Source organism: Somniosus microcephalus, unplaced genomic scaffold (genome assembly GCF_052327205.1).
Source record: "Somniosus microcephalus isolate GS21.2 unplaced genomic scaffold, FLI_Smic_1.0 unresolved_chr4, whole genome shotgun sequence".
NCBI classification, from domain to species: Eukaryota; Metazoa; Chordata; class Chondrichthyes; order Squaliformes; family Somniosidae; genus Somniosus; species Somniosus microcephalus.
In genome coordinates, this window is record NW_028225182.1 from 33,238,351 (window position 1) to 33,263,700 (window position 25,350).

Sequence of the window (25,350 nt, forward strand, 5' to 3'; positions counted from 1 at the left end):
TACAATGGGAGGGGTTTGTTCCCGTGGGATTCTATACAATGGGAGAGGTTTGTTCCCGTGGGATTCCATACAATGGGAGGGGTTTGTTCCCGTGGGATTCTATACAATGGGAGGGGTTTGTTCCCGTGGGATTCTATACAATGGGAGGGGTTTGTTCCCGTGGGATTCCATACAATGGGAGGGGTTTGTTCCCGTGGGATTCCATACAATGGGAGGGGTTTGTTCCCGTGGGATTCCATACAATGGGAGGGGGTTTGTTCCCGTGGGATTCCACACAATGGGAGGGGTTTGTTCCCGTGGGATTCTATACAATGGGAGGGATTTGTTCCCGTGGGATTCTATACAATGGGAGAGGTTTGTTCCCGTGGGATTCTATACAATGGGAGGGGTTTGTTCCCGTGGGATTCTATACAATGGGAGAGGTTTGTTCCCGTGGGATTCTATACAATGGGAGGGGTTTGTTCCCGTGGGATTCCATACAATGGGAGGGGTTTGTTCCCGTGGGATTCCATACAATGGGAGGGGTTTGTTCCCGTGGGATTCCATACAATGGGAGGGTGTTTGTTCCCGTGGGATTCCATACAATGGGAGGGGTTTGTTCCCGTGGGATTCCATACAATGGGAGGGGTTTGTTCCCGTGGGATTCCATACAATGGGAGGGGTTTGTTCCCGTGGGATTCCACACAATGGGAGGGGTTTGTTCCCGTGGGATTCTATACAATGGGAGGGGTTTGTTCCCGTGGGATTCTATACAATGGGAGGGGTTTGTTCCTGTGGGATTCTATACAATGGGAGAGGTTTGTTCCCGTGGGATTCCATACAATGGGAGGGGTTTGTTCCTGTGGGATTCTATACAATGGGAGGGGTTTGTTCCCGTGGGATTCTATACAATGGGAGGGGTTTGTTCCCGTGGGATTCTATACAATGGGAGGGGTTTGTTCCCGTGGGATTCCATACAATGGGAGGGGTTTGTTCCCGTGAGATTCCATACAATGGGAGGGGTTTGTTCCCGTGGGATTCTATACAATGGGAGGGGGTTTGTTCCCGTGGGATTCCATACAATGGGAGGGGTTTGTTCCCGTGGGATTCTATACAATGGGAGGGGTTTGTTCCCGTGGGATTCTATACAATGGGAGGGGTTTGTTCCCGTGGGATTCCATACAATGGGAGGGGTTTGTTCCCGTGGGATTCTATACAATGGGAGGGGTTTGTTCCCGTGGGATTCTATACAATGGGAGGGGGTTTGTTCCCGTGGGATTCCATACAATGGGAGGGGTTTGTTCCCGTGGGATTCTATACAATGGGAGGGGTTTGTTCCCGTGGGATTCTATACAATGGGAGGGGTTTGTTCCCGTGGGATTCCATACAATGGGAGGGGTTTGTTCCCGTGGGATTCCATACAATGGGAGGGGTTTGTTCCCGTGGGATTCCATACAATGGGAGGGGTTTGTTCCCGTGGGATTCCACACAATGGGAGGGGTTTGTTCCCGTGGGATTCCATAAGTTGGGAGGGGTTTGTTCCCGTGGGATTCCATACAATGGGAGGGGTTTGTTCCCGTGGGATTCCACACAATGGGAGGGGTTTGTTCCCGTGGGATTCCATACAATGGGAGGGGTTTGTTCCCGTGGGATTCCATACAATGGGAGGGGGTTTGTTCCTGTGGGATTCTATACAATGGGAGGGGTTTGTTCCCGTGGGATTCTATACAATGGGAGGGGTTTGTTCCCGTGGGATTCTATACAATGGGAGGGGTTTGTTCCCGTGGGATTCCATACAATGGGAGGGATTTCTTCCTGTGGGATTCCATACAACGGGAGTGGTTTGTTCCCGTGGGATTCCATACAATGGGAGGGGTTTGTTCCCGTGGGATTCCATACAATGGGAGGGGTTTGTTCCCGTGGGATTCCATACAATGGGAGGGGTTTGTTCCCGTGGGATTCTATACAATGGGAGGGGTTTGGTCCCGTGGGATTCCATACAATGGGAGGGGTTTGTTCCCGTGGGATTCCATACAATGGGAGGGGTTGTTCCCGTGGGATTCCATACAGTGGGAGGGGTTTGTTCCCGTGGGATTCTATACAATGGGAGTGGTTTGTTCCCGTGGGATTCCATACAATGGGAGAGGTTTGTTCCCGTGGGATTCTATACAATGGGAGGGGTTTGTTCCTGTGGGATTCTATACAATGGGAGGGGTTTGTTCCCGTGGGATTCTATACAATGGGAGGGGTTTGTTCCCGTGGGATTCCATACAATGGGAGGGGTTTGTTCCCGTGGGATTCCATACAATGGGAGGGGTTTGTTCCCGTGGGATTCCATACAATGGGAGGGGTTTGTTCCCGTGGGATTCCATACAATGGGAGGGGTTTGTTCCTGTGGGATTCCATACAATGGGAGGGGTTTGTTCCCGTGGGATTCCATACAATGGGAGGGGTTTGTTCCCGTGGGATTCCATACAATGGGAGGGGTTTGTTCCCGTGGGATTCCACACAATGGGAGAGGTTTGTTCCTGTGGGATTCTATACAATGGGAGGGGTTTGTTCCCGTGGGATTCTATACAATGGGAGAGGTTTGTTCCCGTGGGATTCCATACAATGGGAGGGGTTTGTTCCCGTGGGATTCCATACAATGGGAGGGGTTTGTTCCCGTGGGATTCCATACAATGGGAGAGGTTTGTTCCCGTGGGATTCTATACAATGGGAGAGGTTTGTTCCCGTGGGATTCTATACAATGGGAGTGGTTTGTTCCCGTGGGATTCTATACAATGGGAGGGGTTTGTTCCCGTGGGATTCCATACAATGGGAGGGGTTTGTTCCTGTGGGATTCCATACAATGGGAGGGGTTTGTTCCCGTGGGATTCTATACAATGGGAGGGGTTTGTTCCCGTGGGATTCCATACAATGGGAGGGGTTTGTTCCCGTGGGATTCCATACAATGGGAGGGGTTTGTTCCCGTGGGATTCCATACAATGGGAGGGGTTTGTTCCCGTGGGATTCTATACAATGGGAGGGGTTTGTTCCCGTGGGATTCTATACAATGGGAGAGGTTTGTTCCCGTGGGATTCCATACAATGCGAGGGGTTTGTTCCCGTGGGATTCCATACAATGGGAGGGGTTTGTTCCCGTGGGATTCTATACAATGGGAGGGGTTTGTTCCCGTGGGATTCCATACAATGGGAGGGGTTTGTTCCCGTGGGATTCCATACAATGGGAGGGGTTTGTTCCCGTGGGATTCCATACATTGGGAGGGGTTTGTTCCCGTGGGATTCCATACAATGGGAGGGGTTTGTTCCCGTGGGATTCCATACAATGGGAGGGGTTTGTTCCTGTGGGATTCTATACAATGGGAGGGGTTTGTTCCCGTGGGATTCCATACAATGGGAGGGGTTTGTTCCCGTGGGATTCCATACAATGGGAGGGGTTTGTTCCCGTGGGATTCCATACAATGGGAGGGGTTTGTTCCCGTGGGATTCCATACAATGGGAGGGGTTTGTTCCCGTGGGATTCTATACAATGGGAGGGGTTTGTTCCCGTGGGATTCCATACAATGGGAGGGGTTTGTTCCCGTGGGATTCCATACAATGGGAGGGGTTTGTTCCCGTGGGATTCCATACATTGGGAGGGGTTTGTTCCCGTGGGATTCCATACAATGGGAGGGGTTTGTTCCCGTGGGATTCCATACAATGGGAGAGGTTTGTTCCCGTGGGATTCTATACAATGGGAGGGGTTTGTTCCCGTGGGATTCCATACAATGGGAAGGGGTTTGTTCCCGTGGGATTCCATACAATGGGAGGGGTTTGTTCCCGTGGGATTCCATACAATGGGAGGGGTTTGTTCCCGTGGGATTCTATACAATGGGAGGGGTTTGTTCCCGTGGGATTCCATACAATGGGAGGGGTTTGTTCCCGTGGGATTCTATACAGTGGGAGGGGTTTGTTCCCGTGGGATTCTATACAATGGGAGGGGTTTGTTCCCGTGGGATTCTATACAATGGGAGGGGTTTGTTCCCGTGGGATTCTATACAATGGGAGGGGTTTGTTCCCGTGGGATTCTATACAATGGGAGGGGGTTTGTTCCCGTGGGATTCCATACAATGGGAGGGGGTTTGTTCCCGTGGGATTCCATACAATGGGAGGGGTTTGTTCCCGTGGGATTCTATACAATGGGAGAGGTTTGTTCCCGTGGGATTCCATACAATGGGAGGGGTTTGTTCCCGTGGGATTCCATACAATGGGAGGGGTTTGTTCCCGTGGGATTCCATACAATGGGAGGGGTTTGTTCCCTGGGATTCCATACAATGGGAGGGGTTTGTTCCCGTGGGATTCTATACAATGGGAGACGTTTGTTCCCGTGGGATTCTATACAATGGGAGGGGTTTGTTCCCGTGGGATTCTATACAGTGGGAGGGATTTCTTCCTGTGGGATTCCATACAATGGGAGGGGTTTGTTCCCGTGGGATTCCATACAATGGGAGGGGTTTGTTCCTGTGGGATTCCATACAATGGGAGGGGTTTGTTCCTGTGGGATTCTATACAATGGGAGGGGGTTTGTTCCCGTGGGATTCTATACAATGGGAGGGGTTTGTTCCCGTGGGATTCCATACAATGGGAGGGGTTTGTTCCCGTGGAATTCTATACAATGGGAGGGGTTTGTTCCTGTGGGATTCTATACAATGGGAGGGGTTTGTTCCTGTGGGATTCCATACAATGGGAGGGGTTTGTTCCCGTGGGATTCTATACAATGGGAGGGGTTTGTTCCCGTGGGATTCTATACAATGGGAGGGGTTTGTTCCCGTGGGATTCCATACAATGGGAGGGGATTGTTCCCGTGGGATTCTATACAATGGGAGGGGTTTGTTCCCGTGGGATTCTATACAATGGGAGGGGTTTGTTCCCGTGGGATTCCATACAATGGGAGGGGTTTGTTCCCGTGGGATTCCATACATTGGGAGGGGTTTGTTCCTGTGGGATTCTATACAATGGGAGGGGTTTGTTCCCGTGGGATTCCATACAATGGGAGGGGTTTGTTCCCGTGGGATTCCATACATTGGGAGGGGTTTGTTCCTGTGGGATTCTATACAATGGGAGGGGTTTGTTCCCGTGGGATTCTATACAATGGGAGGGGTTTGTTCCCGTGGGATTCCATACAATGGGAGGGGTTTGTTCCCGTGGGATTCCACACAATGGGAGGGGTTTGTTCCCGTGGGATTCCACACAATGGGAGGGGTTTGTTCCCGTGGGATTCCACACAATGGGAGGGGTTTGTTCCCGTGGGATTCCACACAATGGGAGGGGTTTGTTCCTGTGGGATTCCACACAATGGGAGGGGTTTGTTCCCGTGGGATTCTATACAATGGGAGGGGTTTGTTCCCGTGGGATTCCATACAATGGGAGGGGTTTGTTCCCGTGGGATTCCACACAATGGGAGGGGTTTGTTCCTGTGGGATTCCACACAATGGGAGGGGTTTGTTCCCGTGGGATTCTATACAATGGGAGAGGTTTGTTCCTGTGGGATTCCATACAATGGGAGGGGTTTGTTCCCGTGGGATTCCATACAATGGGAGGGGTTTGTTCCCGTGGGATTCCATACATTGGGAGGGGTTTGTTCCTGTGGGATTCTATACAATGGGAGGGGTTTGTTCCCGTGGGATTCTATACAATGGGAGGGGTTTGTTCCCGTGGGATTCCACACAATGGGAGGGGTTTGTTCCCGTGGGATTCTATACAATGGGAGGGGTTTGTTCCCGTGGGATTCCACACAATGGGAGGGGTTTGTTCCCGTGGGATTCTATACAATGGGAGAGGTTTGTTCCCGTGGGATTCTATACAATGGGAGGGGTTTGTTCCTGTGGGATTCTATACAATGGGAGGGGTTTGTTCCCGTGGGATTCCGTACAGTGGGAGGGGTTTGTTCCCGTGGGATTCCATACAATGGGAGGGGTTTGTTCCCGTGGGATTCCACACAATGGGAGGGGGTTTGTTCCCGTGGGATTCTATACAATGGGAGGGGGTTTGTTCCCGTGGGATTCTATACAATGGGAGGGGTTTGTTCCCGTGGGATTCCGTACAGTGGGAGGGGTTTGTTCCCGTGGGATTCCATACAATGGGAGGGGTTTGTTCCCGTGGGATTCCATACAATGGGAGGGGTTTGTTCCCGTGGGATTCCACACAATGGGAGGGGTTTGTTCCCGTGGGATTCTATACAATGGGAGGGGTTTGTTCCCGTGGGATTCTATACAATGGGAGGGGTTTGTTCCTGTGGGATTCTATACAATGGGAGAGGTTTGTTCCCGTGGGATTCCATACAATGGGAGGGGTTTGTTCCTGTGGGATTCTATACAATGGGAGGGGTTTGTTCCCGTGGGATTCTATACAATGGGAGGGGTTTGTTCCCGTGGGATTCTATACAATGGGAGGGGTTTGTTCCCGTGGGATTCCATACAATGGGAGGGGTTTGTTCCCGTGAGATTCCATACAATGGGAGGGGTTTGTTCCCGTGGGATTCTATACAATGGGAGGGGGTTTGTTCCCGTGGGATTCCATACAATGGGAGGGGTTTGTTCCCGTGGGATTCTATACAATGGGAGGGGTTTGTTCCCGTGGGATTCTATACAATGGGAGGGGTTTGTTCCCGTGGGATTCCATACAATGGGAGGGGTTTGTTCCCGTGGGATTCTATACAATGGGAGGGGTTTGTTCCCGTGGGATTCTATACAATGGGAGGGGGTTTGTTCCCGTGGGATTCCATACAATGGGAGGGGTTTGTTCCCGTGGGATTCTATACAATGGGAGGGGTTTGTTCCCGTGGGATTCTATACAATGGGAGGGGTTTGTTCCCGTGGGATTCCATACAATGGGAGGGGTTTGTTCCCGTGGGATTCCATACAATGGGAGGGGTTTGTTCCCGTGGGATTCCATACAATGGGAGGGGTTTGTTCCCGTGGGATTCCATACAATGGGAGGGGTTTGTTCCCGTGGGATTCCACACAATGGGAGGGGTTTGTTCCCGTGGGATTCCATAAGTTGGGAGGGGTTTGTTCCCGTGGGATTCCATACAATGGGAGGGGTTTGTTCCCGTGGGATTCCACACAATGGGAGGGGTTTGTTCCCGTGGGATTCCATACAATGGGAGGGGTTTGTTCCCGTGGGATTCCATACAATGGGAGGGGGTTTGTTCCTGTGGGATTCTATACAATGGGAGGGGTTTGTTCCCGTGGGATTCTATACAATGGGAGGGGTTTGTTCCCGTGGGATTCTATACAATGGGAGGGGTTTGTTCCCGTGGGATTCCATACAATGGGAGGGATTTCTTCCTGTGGGATTCCATACAATGGGAGTGGTTTGTTCCCGTGGGATTCCATACAATGGGAGGGGTTTGTTCCCGTGGGATTCCATACAATGGGAGGGGTTTGTTCCCGTGGGATTCCATACAATGGGAGGGGTTTGTTCCCGTGGGATTCTATACAATGGGAGGGGTTTGGTCCCGTGGGATTCCATACAATGGGAGGGGTTTGTTCCCGTGGGATTCCATACAATGGGAGGGGTTTGTTCCCGTGGGATTCCATACAGTGGGAGGGGTTTGTTCCCGTGGGATTCCATACAATGGGAGTGGTTTGTTCCCGTGGGATTCCATACAATGGGAGAGGTTTGTTCCCGTGGGATTCTATACAATGGGAGGGGTTTGTTCCTGTGGGATTCTATACAATGGGAGGGGTTTGTTCCCGTGGGATTCTATACAATGGGAGGGGTTTGTTCCCGTGGGATTCCATACAATGGGAGGGGTTTGTTCCCGTGGGATTCCATACAATGGGAGGGGTTTGTTCCCGTGGGATTCCATACAATGGGAGGGGTTTGTTCCCGTGGGATTCCATACAATGGGAGGGGTTTGTTCCTGTGGGATTCCATACAATGGGAGGGGTTTGTTCCCGTGGGATTCCATACAATGGGAGGGGTTTGTTCCCGTGGGATTCCATACAATGGGAGGGGTTTGTTCCCGTGGGATTCCACACAATGGGAGAGGTTTGTTCCTGTGGGATTCTATACAATGGGAGGGGTTTGTTCCCGTGGGATTCTATACAATGGGAGAGGTTTGTTCCCGTGGGATTCCATACAATGGGAGGGGTTTGTTCCCGTGGGATTCCATACAATGGGAGGGGTTTGTTCCCGTGGGATTCCATACAATGGGAGGGGTTTGTTCCCGTGGGATTCCATACAATGGGAGAGGTTTGTTCCCGTGGGATTCTATACAATGGGAGTGGTTTGTTCCCGTGGGATTCTATACAATGGGAGGGGTTTGTTCCCGTGGGATTCCATACAATGGGAGGGGTTTGTTCCCATGGGATTCCATACAATGGGAGGGGTTTGTTCCCATGGGATTCCATACAATGGGAGGGGTTTGTTCCTGTGGGATTCCATACAATGGGAGGGGTTTGTTCCCGTGGGATTCTATACAATGGGAGGGGTTTGTTCCCGTGGGATTCCATACAATGGGAGGGGTTTGTTCCCGTGGGATTCCATACAATGGGAGGGGTTTGTTCCCGTGGGATTCCATACAATGGGAGGGGTTTGTTCCCGTGGGATTCTATACAATGGGAGGGGTTTGTTCCCGTGGGATTCTATACAATGGGAGAGGTTTGTTCCCGTGGGATTCCATACAATGCGAGGGGTTTGTTCCCGTGGGATTCCATACAATGGGAGGGGTTTGTTCCCGTGGGATTCTATACAATGGGAGGGGTTTGTTCCCGTGGGATTCCATACAATGGGAGGGGTTTGTTCCCGTGGGATTCCATACAATGGGAGGGGTTTGTTCCCGTGGGATTCCATACATTGGGAGGGGTTTGTTCCCGTGGGATTCCATACAATGGGAGGGGTTTGTTCCCGTGGGATTCCATACAATGGGAGGGGTTTGTTCCTGTGGGATTCTATACAATGGGAGGGGTTTGTTCCCGTGGGATTCCATACAATGGGAGGGGTTTGTTCCCGTGGGATTCCATACAATGGGAGGGGTTTGTTCCCGTGGGATTCCATACAATGGGAGGGGTTTGTTCCCGTGGGATTCCATACAATGGGAGGGGTTTGTTCCCGTGGGATTCTATACAATGGGAGGGGTTTGTTCCCGTGGGATTCCATACAATGGGAGGGGTTTGTTCCCGTGGGATTCCATACAATGGGAGGGGTTTGTTCCCGTGGGATTCCATACATTGGGAGGGGTTTGTTCCCGTGGGATTCCATACAATGGGAGGGGTTTGTTCCCGTGGGATTCCATACAATGGGAGAGGTTTGTTCCCGTGGGATTCTATACAATGGGAGGGGTTTGTTCCCGTGGGATTCCATACAATGGGAAGGGGTTTGTTCCCGTGGGATTCCATACAATGGGAGGGGTTTGTTCCCGTGGGATTCCATACAATGGGAGGGGTTTGTTCCCGTGGGATTCTATACAATGGGAGGGGTTTGTTCCCGTGGGATTCCATACAATGGGAGGGGTTTGTTCCCGTGGGATTCTATACAGTGGGAGGGGTTTGTTCCCGTGGGATTCTATACAATGGGAGGGGTTTGTTCCCGTGGGATTCTATACAATGGGAGGGGTTTGTTCCCGTGGGATTCTATACAATGGGAGGGGTTTGTTCCCGTGGGATTCTATACAATGGGAGGGGGTTTGTTCCCGTGGGATTCCATACAATGGGAGGGGGTTTGTTCCCGTGGGATTCCATACAATGGGAGGGGTTTGTTCCCGTGGGATTCTATACAATGGGAGAGGTTTGTTCCCGTGGGATTCCATACAATGGGAGGGGTTTGTTCCCGTGGGATTCCATACAATGGGAGGGGTTTGTTCCCGTGGGATTCCATACAATGGGAGGGGTTTGTTCCCTGGGATTCCATACAATGGGAGGGGTTTGTTCCCGTGGGATTCTATACAATGGGAGACGTTTGTTCCCGTGGGATTCTATACAATGGGAGGGGTTTGTTCCCGTGGGATTCTATACAGTGGGAGGGATTTCTTCCTGTGGGATTCCATACAATGGGAGGGGTTTGTTCCCGTGGGATTCCATACAATGGGAGGGGTTTGTTCCTGTGGGATTCCATACAATGGGAGGGGTTTGTTCCTGTGGGATTCTATACAATTGGAGGGGGTTTGTTCCCGTGGGATTCTATACAATGGGAGGGGTTTGTTCCCGTGGGATTCCATACAATGGGAGGGGTTTGTTCCCGTGGGATTCTATACAATGGGAGGGGTTTGTTCCCGTGGGATTCTATACAATGGGAGGGGTTTGTTCCTGTGGGATTCCATACAATGGGAGGGGTTTGTTCCCGTGGGATTCTATACAATGGGAGGGGTTTGTTCCCGTGGGATTCTATACAATGGGAGGGGTTTGTTCCCGTGGGATTCCATACAATGGGAGGGGATTGTTCCCGTGGGATTCTATACAATGGGAGGGGTTTGTTCCCGTGGGATTCTATACAATGGGAGGGGTTTGTTCCCGTGGGATTCCATACAATGGGAGGGGTTTGTTCCCGTGGGATTCCATACATTGGGAGGGGTTTGTTCCTGTGGGATTCTATACAATGGGAGGGGTTTGTTCCCGTGGGATTCCATACAATGGGAGGGGTTTGTTCCCGTGGGATTCCATACATTGGGAGGGGTTTGTTCCTGTGGGATTCTATACAATGGGAGGGGTTTGTTCCCGTGGGATTCTATACAATGGGAGGGGTTTGTTCCCGTGGGATTCCATACAATGGGAGGGGTTTGTTCCCGTGGGATTCCACACAATGGGAGGGGTTTGTTCCCGTGGGATTCCACACAATGGGAGGGGTTTGTTCCCGTGGGATTCCACACAATGGGAGGGGTTTGTTCCCGTGGGATTCCATACAATGGGAGGGGTTTGTTCCCGTGGGATTCCATACAATGGGAGGGGGTTTGTTCCTGTGGGATTCTATACAATGGGAGGGGTTTGTTCCCGTGGGATTCTATACAATGGGAGGGGTTTGTTCCCGTGGGATTCTATACAATGGGAGGGGTTTGTTCCCGTGGGATTCCATACAATGGGAGGGATTTCTTCCTGTGGGATTCCATACAATGGGAGTGGTTTGTTCCCGTGGGATTCCATACAATGGGAGGGGTTTGTTCCCGTGGGATTCCATACAATGGGAGGGGTTTGTTCCCGTGGGATTCCATACAATGGGAGGGGTTTGTTCCCGTGGGATTCTATACAATGGGAGGGGTTTGGTCCCGTGGGATTCCATACAATGGGAGGGGTTTGTTCCCGTGGGATTCCATACAATGGGAGGGGTTTGTTCCCGTGGGATTCCATACAGTGGGAGGGGTTTGTTCCCGTGGGATTCCATACAATGGGAGTGGTTTGTTCCCGTGGGATTCCATACAATGGGAGAGGTTTGTTCCCGTGGGATTCTATACAATGGGAGGGGTTTGTTCCTGTGGGATTCTATACAATGGGAGGGGTTTGTTCCCGTGGGATTCTATACAATGGGAGGGGTTTGTTCCCGTGGGATTCCATACAATGGGAGGGGTTTGTTCCCGTGGGATTCCATACAATGGGAGGGGTTTGTTCCCGTGGGATTCCATACAATGGGAGGGGTTTGTTCCCGTGGGATTCCATACAATGGGAGGGGTTTGTTCCTGTGGGATTCCATACAATGGGAGGGGTTTGTTCCCGTGGGATTCCATACAATGGGAGGGGTTTGTTCCCGTGGGATTCCATACAATGGGAGGGGTTTGTTCCCGTGGGATTCCACACAATGGGAGAGGTTTGTTCCTGTGGGATTCTATACAATGGGAGGGGTTTGTTCCCGTGGGATTCTATACAATGGGAGAGGTTTGTTCCCGTGGGATTCCATACAATGGGAGGGGTTTGTTCCCGTGGGATTCCATACAATGGGAGGGGTTTGTTCCCGTGGGATTCCATACAATGGGAGGGGTTTGTTCCCGTGGGATTCCATACAATGGGAGAGGTTTGTTCCCGTGGGATTCTATACAATGGGAGTGGTTTGTTCCCGTGGGATTCTATACAATGGGAGGGGTTTGTTCCCGTGGGATTCCATACAATGGGAGGGGTTTGTTCCCATGGGATTCCATACAATGGGAGGGGTTTGTTCCTGTGGGATTCCATACAATGGGAGGGGTTTGTTCCCGTGGGATTCTATACAATGGGAGGGGTTTGTTCCCGTGGGATTCCATACAATGGGAGGGGTTTGTTCCCGTGGGATTCCATACAATGGGAGGGGTTTGTTCCCGTGGGATTCCATACAATGGGAGGGGTTTGTTCCCGTGGGATTCTATACAATGGGAGGGGTTTGTTCCCGTGGGATTCTATACAATGGGAGAGGTTTGTTCCCGTGGGATTCCATACAATGCGAGGGGTTTGTTCCCGTGGGATTCCATACAATGGGAGGGGTTTGTTCCCGTGGGATTCTATACAATGGGAGGGGTTTGTTCCCGTGGGATTCCATACAATGGGAGGGGTTTGTTCCCGTGGGATTCCATACAATGGGAGGGGTTTGTTCCCGTGGGATTCCATACATTGGGAGGGGTTTGTTCCCGTGGGATTCCATACAATGGGAGGGGTTTGTTCCCGTGGGATTCCATACAATGGGAGGGGTTTGTTCCTGTGGGATTCTATACAATGGGAGGGGTTTGTTCCCGTGGGATTCCATACAATGGGAGGGGTTTGTTCCCGTGGGATTCCATACAATGGGAGGGGTTTGTTCCCGTGGGATTCCATACAATGGGAGGGGTTTGTTCCCGTGGGATTCCATACAATGGGAGGGGTTTGTTCCCGTGGGATTCTATACAATGGGAGGGGTTTGTTCCCGTGGGATTCCATACAATGGGAGGGGTTTGTTCCCGTGGGATTCCATACAATGGGAGGGGTTTGTTCCCGTGGGATTCCATACATTGGGAGGGGTTTGTTCCCGTGGGATTCCATACAATGGGAGGGGTTTGTTCCCGTGGGATTCCATACAATGGGAGAGGTTTGTTCCCGTGGGATTCTATACAATGGGAGGGGTTTGTTCCCGTGGGATTCCATACAATGGGAAGGGGTTTGTTCCCGTGGGATTCCATACAATGGGAGGGGTTTGTTCCCGTGGGATTCCATACAATGGGAGGGGTTTGTTCCCGTGGGATTCTATACAATGGGAGGGGTTTGTTCCCGTGGGATTCCATACAATGGGAGGGGTTTGTTCCCGTGGGATTCTATACAGTGGGAGGGGTTTGTTCCCGTGGGATTCTATACAATGGGAGGGGTTTGTTCCCGTGGGATTCTATACAATGGGAGGGGTTTGTTCCCGTGGGATTCTATACAATGGGAGGGGTTTGTTCCCGTGGGATTCTATACAATGGGAGGGGGTTTGTTCCCGTGGGATTCCATACAATGGGAGGGGGTTTGTTCCCGTGGGATTCCATACAATGGGAGGGGTTTGTTCCCGTGGGATTCTATACAATGGGAGAGGTTTGTTCCCGTGGGATTCCATACAATGGGAGGGGTTTGTTCCCGTGGGATTCCATACAATGGGAGGGGTTTGTTCCCGTGGGATTCCATACAATGGGAGGGGTTTGTTCCCTGGGATTCCATACAATGGGAGGGGTTTGTTCCCGTGGGATTCTATACAATGGGAGACGTTTGTTCCCGTGGGATTCTATACAATGGGAGGGGTTTGTTCCCGTGGGATTCTATACAGTGGGAGGGATTTCTTCCTGTGGGATTCCATACAATGGGAGGGGTTTGTTCCCGTGGGATTCCATACAATGGGAGGGGTTTGTTCCTGTGGGATTCCATACAATGGGAGGGGTTTGTTCCTGTGGGATTCTATACAATTGGAGGGGGTTTGTTCCCGTGGGATTCTATACAATGGGAGGGGTTTGTTCCCGTGGGATTCCATACAATGGGAGGGGTTTGTTCCCGTGGGATTCTATACAATGGGAGGGGTTTGTTCCCGTGGGATTCTATACAATGGGAGGGGTTTGTTCCTGTGGGATTCCATACAATGGGAGGGGTTTGTTCCCGTGGGATTCTATACAATGGGAGGGGTTTGTTCCCGTGGGATTCTATACAATGGGAGGGGTTTGTTCCCGTGGGATTCCATACAATGGGAGGGGATTGTTCCCGTGGGATTCTATACAATGGGAGGGGTTTGTTCCCGTGGGATTCTATACAATGGGAGGGGTTTGTTCCCGTGGGATTCCATACAATGGGAGGGGTTTGTTCCCGTGGGATTCCATACATTGGGAGGGGTTTGTTCCTGTGGGATTCTATACAATGGGAGGGGTTTGTTCCCGTGGGATTCCATACAATGGGAGGGGTTTGTTCCCGTGGGATTCCATACATTGGGAGGGGTTTGTTCCTGTGGGATTCTATACAATGGGAGGGGTTTGTTCCCGTGGGATTCTATACAATGGGAGGGGTTTGTTCCCGTGGGATTCCATACAATGGGAGGGGTTTGTTCCCGTGGGATTCCACACAATGGGAGGGGTTTGTTCCCGTGGGATTCCACACAATGGGAGGGGTTTGTTCCCGTGGGATTCCACACAATGGGAGGGGTTTGTTCCTGTGGGATTCCACACAATGGGAGGGGTTTGTTCCCGTGGGATTCTATACAATGGGAGGGGTTTGTTCCCGTGGGATTCCATACAATGGGAGGGGTTTGTTCCCGTGGGATTCCACACAATGGGAGGGGTTTGTTCCTGTGGGATTCCACACAATGGGAGGGGTTTGTTCCCGTGGGATTCTATACAATGGGAGAGGTTTGTTCCTGTGGGATTCCATACAATGGGAGGGGTTTGTTCCCGTGGGATTCCATACAATGGGAGGGGTTTGTTCCCGTGGGATTCCATACATTGGGAGGGGTTTGTTCCTGTGGGATTCTATACAATGGGAGGGGTTTGTTCCCGTGGGATTCTATACAATGGGAGGGGTTTGTTCCCGTGGGATTCCACACAATGGGAGGGGTTTGTTCCCGTGGGATTCTATACAATGGGAGGGGTTTGTTCCCGTGGGATTCCACACAATGGGAGGGGTTTGTTCCCGTGGGATTCTATACAATGGGAGAGGTTTGTTCCCGTGGGATTCTATACAATGGGAGGGGTTTGTTCCTGTGGGATTCTATACAATGGGAGGGGTTTGTTCCCGTGGGATTCCGTACAGTGGGAGGGGTTTGTTCCCGTGGGATTCCATACAATGGGAGGGGGTTTGTTCCCGTGGGATTCTATACAATGGGAGGGGTTTGTTCCCGTGGGATTCCGTACAGTGGGAGGGGTTTGTTCCTGTGGGATTCTATACAATGGGAGTGGTTTGTTCCCGTGGGATTCTATACAATGGGAGGGGTTTGTTCCCGTGGGATTCTATACAATGGGAGGGGTTTGGTCCCGTGGGATTCCATACAATGGGAGGGGTTTGTTCCCGTGGGATTCCACACAATGGGAGGGGGTTTGTTCCCGTGGGATTCTATACAATGGGAGGGGTTTGTTCCCGTGGGATTCTATACAATGGGAGGGGTTTGTTCCCGTGGGATTCTATACAATGGGAGGGGTTTGTTCCCGTGGGATTCCGTACAGTGGGAGGGGTTTGTTCCTGTGGGATTCTATACAATGGGAGTGGTTTGTTCCCGTGGGATTCTATACAATGGGAGGGGTTTGTTCCCGTGGGATTCTATACAATGGGAGGGGTTTGGTCCCGTGGGATTCCATACAATGGGAGGGGTTTGTTCCCGTGGGATTCCACACAATGGGAGGGGGTTTGTTCCCGTGGGATTCTATACAATGGGAGGGGTTTGTTCCCGTGGGATTCTATACAATGGGAGGGGTTTGTTCCTGTGGGATTCCATACAATGGGAGGGGTTTGTTCCCGTGGGATTCCACACAATGGGAGGGGTTTGTTCCCGTGGGATTCCACACAATGGGAGGGGTTTGTTCCCGTGGGATTCTATACAATGGGAGGGGTTTGTTCCCGTGGGATTCTATACAATGGGAGGGGTTTGTTCCCGTGGGATTCCATACAATGGGAGGGGTTTGTTCCCGTGGGATTCTATACAATGGGAGGGGTTTGTTCCCGTGGGATTCCATACAATGGGAGGGGGTTTGTTCCCGTGGGATTCTATACAATGGGAGGGGTTTGTTCCCGTGGGATTCCATACAATGGGAGGGGTTTGTTCCCGTGGGATTCCATACAATGGGAGGGGGTTTGTTCCCGTGGGATTCTATACAATGGGAGGGGTTTGTTCCCGTGGGATTCTATACAATGGGAGGGGGTTTGTTCCCGTGGGATTCTATACAATGGGAGGGGGTTTGTTCCCGTGGGATTCTATACAATGGGAGAGGTTTGTTCCCGTGGGATTCTATACAATGGGAGGGGTTTGTTCCCGTGGGATTCTATACAATGGGAGGGGTTTGTTCCCGTGGGATTCTATACAATGGGAGGGGTTTGTTCCCGTGGGATTCTATACAATGGGAGGGGTTTGTTCCCGTGGGATTCTATACAATGGGAGGGGTTTGTTCCCGTGGGATTCTATACAATGGGAGGGGTTTGTTCCCGTGGGATTCTATACAATGGGAGGGGTTTGTTCCCGTGGGATTCTATACAATGGGAGGGGTTTGTTCCCGTGGGATTCTATACAATGGGAGGGGTTTGTTCCCGTGGGATTCTATACAATGGGAGGGGTTTGTTCCCGTGGGATTCTATACAATGGGAGGGGTTTGTTCCCGTGGGATTCTATACAATGGGAGGGGTTTGTTCCCGTGGGATTCCATACAATGGGAGGGGTTTGTTCCCGTGGGATTCTATACAATGGGAGGGGTTTGTTCCCGTGGGATTCCATACAATGGGAGGGGTTTGTTCCCGTGGGATTCCATACAATGGGAGGGGTTTGTTCCCGTGGGATTCTATACAATGGGAGGGGTTTGTTCCCGTGGGATTCTATACAATGGGAGGGGTTTGTTCCCGTGGGATTCCATACAATGGGAGGGGTTTGTTCCCGTGGGATTCTATACAGTGGGAGGGGTTTGTTCCCGTGGGATTCCATACAGTGGGAGAGGTTTGTTCCCGTGGGATTCTATACAATGGGAGGGGTTTGTTCCCGTGGGATTCTATACAATGGGAGGGGTTTGTTCCCGTGGGATTCCATACAATGGGAGGGGTTTGTTCCCGTGGGATTCTATACAATGGGAGGGGTTTGTTCCCGTGGGATTCCACACAATGGGAGGGGGTTTGTTCCCGTGGGATTCTATACAATGGGAGGGGTTTGTTCCCGTGGGATTCCGTACAGTGGGAGGGGTTTGTTCCTGTGGGATTCTATACAATGGGAGTGGTTTGTTCCCGTGGGATTCTATACAATGGGAGGGGTTTGTTCCCGTGGGATTCTATACAATGGGAGGGGTTTGGTCCCGTGGGATTCCATACAATGGGAGGGGTTTGTTCCCGTGGGATTCCACACAATGGGAGGGGGTTTGTTCCCGTGGGATTCTATACAATGGGAGGGGTTTGTTCCCGTGGGATTCTATACAATGGGAGGGGTTTGTTCCTGTGGGATTCCATACAATGGGAGGGGTTTGTTCCCGTGGGATTCCACACAATGGGAGGGGTTTGTTCCCGTGGGATTCCACACAATGGGAGGGGTTTGTTCCCGTGGGATTCTATACAATGGGAGGGGTTTGTTCCCGTGGGATTCTATACAATGGGAGGGGTTTGTTCCCGTGGGATTCCATACAATGGGAGGGGTTTGTTCCCGTGGGATTCTATACAATGGGAGGGGTTTGTTCCCGTGGGATTCCATACAATGGGAGGGGGTTTGTTCCCGTGGGATTCTATACAATGGGAGGGGTTTGTTCCCGTGGGATTCCATACAATGGGAGGGGTTTGTTCCCGTGGGATTCCATACAATGGGAGGGGGTTTGTTCCCGTGGGATTCTATACAATGGGAGGGGTTTGTTCCCGTGGGATTCTATACAATGGGAGGGGGTTTGTTCCCGTGGGATTCTATACAATGGGAGGGGGTTTGTTCCCGTGGGATTCTATACAATGGGAGAGGTTTGTTCCCGTGGGATTCTATACAATGGGAGGGGTTTGTTCCCGTGTGATTCTATACAATGGGAGGGGTTTGTTCCCGTGGGATTCTATACAATGGGAGGGGTTTGTTCCCGTGGGATTCTATACAATGGGAGGGGTTTGTTCCCGTGGGATTCTATACAATGGGAGGGGTTTGTTCCCGTGGGATTCTATACAATGGGAGGGGTTTGTTCCCGTGGGATTCTATACAATGGGAGGGGTTTGTTCCCGTGGGATTCTATACAATGGGAGGGGTTTGTTCCCGTGGGATTCTATACAATGGGAGGGGTTTGTTCCCGTGGGATTCTATACAATGGGAGGGGTTTGTTCCCGTGGGATTCTATACAATGGGAGGGGTTTGTTCCCGTGGGATTCTATACAATGGGAGGGGTTTGTTCCCGTGGGATTCCATACAATGGGAGGGGTTTGTTCCCGTGGGATTCTATACAATGGGAGGGGTTTGTTCCCGTGGGATTCCATACAATGGGAGGGGTTTGTTCCCGTGGGATTCCATACAATGGGAGGGGTTTGTTCCCGTGGGATTCTATACAATGGGAGGGGTTTGTTCCCGTGGGATTCTATACAATGGGAGGGGTTTGTTCCCGTGGGATTCCATACAATGGGAGGGGTTTGTTCCCGTGGGATTCTATACAGTGGGAGGGGTTTGTTCCCGTGGGATTCCATACAGTGGGAGAGGTTTGTTCCCGTGGGATTCTATACAATGGGAGGGGTTTGTTCCCGTGGGATTCTATACAATGGGAGGGGTTTGTTCCCGTGGGATTCTATACAATGGGAGGGGTTTGTTCCCGTGGGATTCCATACAATGGGAGGGGTTTGTTCCCGTGGGATTCTATACAATGGGAGGGGTTTGTTCCCGTGGGATTCCACACAATGGGAGGGGTTTGTTCCCGTGGGATTCCATACAATGGGAGGGGTTTGTTCCCGTGGGATTCTATACAATGGGAGGGGTTTGTTCCCGTGGGATTCCATACAATGGGAGGGGTTTGTTCCCGTGGGATTCCATACAATGGGAGGGGTTTGTTCCCGTGGGATTCCATACAATGGGAGGGGTTTGTTCCCGTGGGATTCTATACAATGGGAAGGGGTTTGTTCCCGTGGGATTCCATACAATGGGAGGGGTTTGTTCCCGTGGGATTCCATACAATGGGAGGGGTTTGTTCCCGTGGGATTCCATACAATGGGAGAGGTTTGTTCCCGTGGGATTCTATACAATGGGAGGGGTTTGTTCCCGTGGGATTCCATACAATGGGAGGGGTTTGTTCCCGTGGGATTCTATACAATGGGAGGGGTTTGTTCCCGTGGGATTCCATACAATGGGAAGGGTTTGTTCCCGTGGGATTCCATACAATGGGAGGGGTTTGTTCCCGTGGGATTCCGTACAATGGGAGGGGTTTGTTCCTGTGGGATTCCACACAATGGGAGGGGTTTGTTCCTGTGGGATTCCATACAATGGGAGGGGTTTGTTCCCGTGGGATTCCATACAATGGGAGGGGTTTGTTCCCGTGGGATTCTATACAATGGGAAGGGTTTGTTCCCGTGGGATTCCATACAATGGGAGGGGTTTGTTCCCGTGGGATTCCATACAATGGGAGGGGTTTGTTCCCGTGGGATTCCACACAATGGGAGGGGTTTGTTCCTGTGGGATTCCATACCATGGGAGGGGTTTGTTCCTGTGGGATTCCACACAATGGGAGGGGTTTGTTCCCGTGGGATTCTATACAATGGTAGAGGTTTGTTCCCGTGGGATTCCACACAATGGGAGGGGTTTGTTCCCGTGGGATTCCATACAATGGGAGGGGTTTGTTCCCGTGGGATTCTATACAATGGGAGGGGTTTGTTCCCGTGGGATTCCATACAATGGGAGGGGTTTGTTCCTGTGGGATTCCATACAATGGGAGGGGTTTGTTCCCGTGGGATTCCATACAATGGGAGGGGTTTGTTCCCGTGGGATTCTATACAATGGGAGAGGTTTGTTCCCGTGGGATTCTATACAATGGGAGGGGTTTGTTCCCGTGGGATTCTATACAATGGGAGGGGTTTGTTCCCGTGGGATTCCATACAATGGGAGAGGTTTGTTCCCGTGGGATTCTATACAATGGGAGGGGTTTGTTCCCGTGGGATTCCATACAATGGGAGGGGTTTGTTCCCGTGGGATTCTATACAATGGGAGAGGTTTGTTCCCGTGGGATTCCATACAATGGGAGAGGTTTGTTCCCGTGGGATTCCATACAATGGGAGGGGTTTGTTCCCGTGGGATTCCATACAATGGGAGGGGTTTGTTCCCGTGGGATTCCATACAATGGGAGGGGTTTGTTCCCGTGGGATTCCATACAATGGGAGGGGTTTGTTCCCGTGGGATTCCATACAATGGGAGGGGTTTGTTCCCGTGAGATTCCATACAATGGGAGGGGTTTGTTCCCGTGGGGTTCCATACAATGGGAGGGGTTTGTTCCCGTGGGATTCTATACAATGGGAGGGGTTTGTTCCCGTGGGATTCTATACAATGGGAGGGGGTTTGTTCCCGTGGGATTCTATACAATGGGAGGGGTTTGTTCCCGTGGGATTCCATACAATGGGAGGGGTTTGTTCCCGTGGGATTCTATACAATGGGAGGGGGTTTGTTCCCGTGGGATTCCATACAATGGGAGGGGTTTGTTCCCGTGGGATTCCATACAATGGGAGGGGTTTGTTCCCGTGGGATTCTATACAATGGGAGGGGTTTGTTCCCGTGGGATTCTATACAATGGGAGGGGTTTGTTCCCGTGGGATTCCATACAATGGGAGGGGTTTGTTCCCGTGGGATTCCACACAATGGGAGGGGTTTGTTCCCGTGGGATTCCACACAATGGGAGGGGTTTGTTCCCGTGGGATTCCACACAATGGGAGGGGTTTGTTCCCGTGGGATTCCACACAATGGGAGGGGTTTGTTCCCGTGGGATTCTATACAATGGGAGGGGTTTGTTCCCGTGGGATTCTATACAATGGGAGGGGTTTGTTCCCGTGGGATTCCATACAATGGGAGGGGTTTGTTCCCGTGGGATTCCATACAATGGGAGGGGGTTTGTTCCCGTGGGATTCTATACAATGGGAGGGGTTTGTTCCCGTGGGATTCTATACAATGGGAGGGGGTTTGTTCCCGTGGGATTCTATACAATGGGAGGGGGTTTGTTCCCGTGGGATTCTATACAATGGGAGAGGTTTGTTCCCGTGGGATTCTATACAATGGGAGGGGTTTGTTCCCGTGGGATTCTATACAATGGGAGGGGTTTGTTCCCGTGGGATTCTATACAATGGGAGGGGTTTGTTCCCGTGGGATTCTATACAATGGGAGGGGTTTGTTCCCGTGGGATTCTATACAATGGGAGGGGTTTGTTCCCGTGGGATTCTATACAATGGGAGGGGTTTGTTCCCGTGGGATTCTATACAATGGGAGGGGTTTGTTCCCGTGGGATTCTATACAATGGGAGGGGTTTGTTCCCGTGGGATTCTATACAATGGGAGGGGTTTGTTCCCGTGGGATTCTATACAATGGGAGGGGTTTGTTCCCGTGGGATTCTATACAATGGGAGGGGTTTGTTCCCGTGGGATTCCATACAATGGGAGGGGTTTGTTCCCGTGGGATTCTATACAATGGGAGGGGTTTGTTCCCGTGGGATTCCATACAATGGGAGGGGTTTGTTCCCGTGGGATTCCATACAATGGGAGGGGTTTGTTCCCGTGGGATTCTATACAATGGGAGGGGTTTGTTCCCGTGGGATTCTATACAATGGGAGGGGTTTGTTCCCGTGGGATTCCATACAATGGGAGGGGTTTGTTCCCGTGGGATTCTATACAATGGGAGGGGTTTGTTCCCGTGGGATTCCATACAGTGGGAGAGGTTTGTTCCCGTGGGATTCTATACAATGGGAGGGGTTTGTTCCCGTGGGATTCTATACAATGGGAGGGGTTTGTTCCCGTGGGATTCTATACAATGGGAGGGGTTTGTTCCCGTGGGATTCCATACAATGGGAGGGGTTTGTTCCCGTGGGATTCTATACAATGGGAGGGGTTTGTTCCCGTGGGATTCCACACAATGGGAGGGGTTTGTTCCCGTGGGATTACACACAATGGGAGGGGTTTGTTCCCGTGGGATTCTATACAATGGGAGGGGTTTGTTCCCGTGGGATTCCATACAATGGGAGGGGTTTGTTCCCGTGGGATTCCATACAATGGGAGGGGTTTGTTCCCGTGGGATTCCATACAATGGGAGGGGTTTGTTCCCGTGGGATTCTATACAATGGGAAGGGGTTTGTTCCCGTGGGATTCCATACAATGGGAGGGGTTTGTTCCCGTGGGATTCCATACAATGGGAGGGGTTTGTTCCCGTGGGATTCCATACAATGGGAGAGGTTTGTTCCCGTGGGATTCTATACAATGGGAGGGGTTTGTTCCCGTGGGATTCCATACAATGGGAGGGGTTTGTTCCCGTGGGATTCTATACAATGGGAGGGGTTTGTTCCCGTGGGATTCCATACAATGGGAGGGGTTTGTTCCCGTGGGATTCCATACAATGGGAAGGGTTTGTTCCCGTGGGATTCCATACAATGGGAGGGGTTTGTTCCCGTGGGATTCCATACAATGGGAGGGGTTTGTTCCTGTGGGATTCCACACAATGGGAGGGGTTTGTTACTGTGGGATTCCATACAATGGGAGGGGTTTGTTCCCGTGGGATTCCATACAATGGGAGGGGTTTGTTCCCGTGGGATTCTATACAATGGGAAGGGTTTGTTCCCGTGGGATTCCATACAATGGGAGGGGTTTGTTCCCGTGGGATTCCATACAATGGGAGGGGTTTGTTCCCGTGGGATTCCACACAATGGGAGGGGTTTGTTCCTGTGGGATTCCATACAATGGGAGGGGTTTGTTCCTGTGGGATTCCACACAATGGGAGGGGTTTGTTCCCGTGGGATTCTATACAATGGGAGAGGTTTGTTCCCGTGGGATTCCACACAATGGGAGGGGTTTGTTCCCGTGGGATTCCATACAATGGGAGGGGTTTGTTCCCGTGGGATTCTATACAATGGGAGAGGTTTGTTCCCGTGGGATTCCATACAATGGGAGGGGTTTGTTCCTGTGGGATTCCATACAATGGGAGGGGTTTGTTCCCGTGGGATTCCATACAATGGGAGGGGTTTGTTCCCGTGGGATTCTATACAATGGGAGAGGTTTGTTCCCGTGGGATTCTATACAATGGGAGGGGTTTGTTCCCGTGGGATTCTATACAATGGGAGGGGTTTGTTCCCGTGGGATTCCATACAATGGGAGAGGTTTGTTCCCGTGGGATTCTATACAATGGGAGGGGTTTGTTCCCGTGGGATTCCATACAATGGGAGGGGTTTGTTCCCGTGGGATTCTATACAATGGGAGAGGTTTGTTCCCGTGGGATTCCATACAATGGGAGAGGTTTGTTCCCGTGGGATTCCATACAATGGGAGGGGTTTGTTCCCGTGGGATTCCATACAATGGGAGGGGTTTGTTCCCGTGGGATTCCATACAATGGGAGGGGTTTGTTCCCGTGGGATTCCATACAATGGGAGGGGTTTGTTCCCGTGGGATTCCATACAATGGGAGGGGTTTGTTCCCGTGAGATTCCATACAATGGGAGGGGTTTGTTCCCGTGGGATTCCATACAATGGGAGGGGTTTGTTCCCGTGGGATTCTATACAATGGGAGGGGTTTGTTCCCGTGGGATTCTATACAATGGGAGGGGGTTTGTTCCCGTGGGATTCTATACAATGGGAGGGGTTTGTTCCCGTGGGATTCCATACAATGGGAGGGGTTTGTTCCCGTGGGATTCTATACAATGGGAGGGGGTTTGTTCCCGTGGGATTCCATACAATGGGAGGGGTTTGTTCCCGTGGGATTCCATACAATGGGAGGGGTTTGTTCCCGTGGGATTCCATACAATGGGAGGGGTTTGTTCCCGTGGGATTCCATACAATGGGAGGGGTTTGTTCCCGTGGGATTCTATACAATGGGAGGGGTTTGTTCCCGTGGGATTCTATACAATGGGAGGGGTTTGTTCCCGTGGGATTCCATACAATGGGAGGGGTTTGTTCCCGTGGGATTCCATACAATGGGAGGGGTTTGTTCCCGTGGGATTCCATACAATGGGAGGGGTTTGTTCCCGTGGGATTCTATACAATGGGAGGGGTTTGTTCCCGTGGGATTCTATACAATGGGAGGGGTTTGTTCCCGTGGGATTCTATACAATGGGAGAGGTTTGTTCCCGTGGGATTCCACACAATGGGAGGGGTTTGTTCCCGTGGGATTCCATACAATGGGAGGGGTTTGTTCCCGTTGGATTCTATACAATGGGAGGGGTTTGTTCCCGTGGGATTCTATACAATGGGAGAGGTTTGTTCCCGTGGGATTCCACACAATGGGAGGGGTTTGTTCCCGTGGGATTCTATACAATGGGAGAGGTTTGTTCCCGTGGGATTCCACACAATGGGAGGGGTTTGTTCCCGTGGGATTCCATACAATGGGAGGGGTTTGTTCCCGTGGGATTCTATACAATGGGAGGGGTTTGTTCCCGTGGGATTCCATACAATGGGAGGGGTTTGTTCCCGTGGGATTCTATACAATGGGAGGGGTTTGTTCCTGTGGGATTCTATACAATGGGAGGGGTTTGTTCCTGTGGGATTCCATACAGTGGGAGGGGTTTGTTCCCGTGGGATTCCATACAATGGGAGGGGTTTGTTCCCGTGGGATTCTATACAATGGGAGGGGTTTGTTCCTGTGGGATTCCATACAATGGGAGGGGTTTGTTCCCGTGGGATTCTATACAATGGGAGGGGTTTGTTCCTGTGGGATTCCATACAATGGGAGGGGTTTGTTCCCGTGGGATTCTATACAATGGGAGGGGTTTGTTCCCGTGGGATTCCATACAATGGGAGAGGTTTGTTCCCCGTGGGATTCCATACAATGGGAGGGGTTTGTTCCTGTGGGATTCTATACAATGGGAGGGGTTTGTTCCTGTGGGATTCCATACAATGGGAGAGGTTTGTTCCCCGTGGGATTCCATACAATGGGAGGGGTTTGTTCCCGTGGGATTCTATACAATGGGAGGGGTTTGTTCCCGTGGGATTCTATACAATGGGAGGGGTTTGTTCCCGTGGGATTCTATACAATGGGAGAGGTTTGTTCCCGTGGGATTCCATACAATGGGAGAGGTTTGTTCCCGTGGGATTCCATACAGTGGGAGGGGTTTGTTCCCGTGGGATTCTATACAATGGGAG

At 51.4% G+C, this 25,350-nt stretch overlaps 1 protein-coding gene across 1 annotated transcript in view; it reads left to right on the plus strand.

Moving 5' to 3' along the window:
* The window catches only part of LOC147090486 (insulin receptor substrate 1-B-like), a 105,378-nt gene that overhangs the window by 45,137 nt on the left and 34,891 nt on the right, over positions 1-25,350 (plus strand). The window lies entirely within an intron of this gene.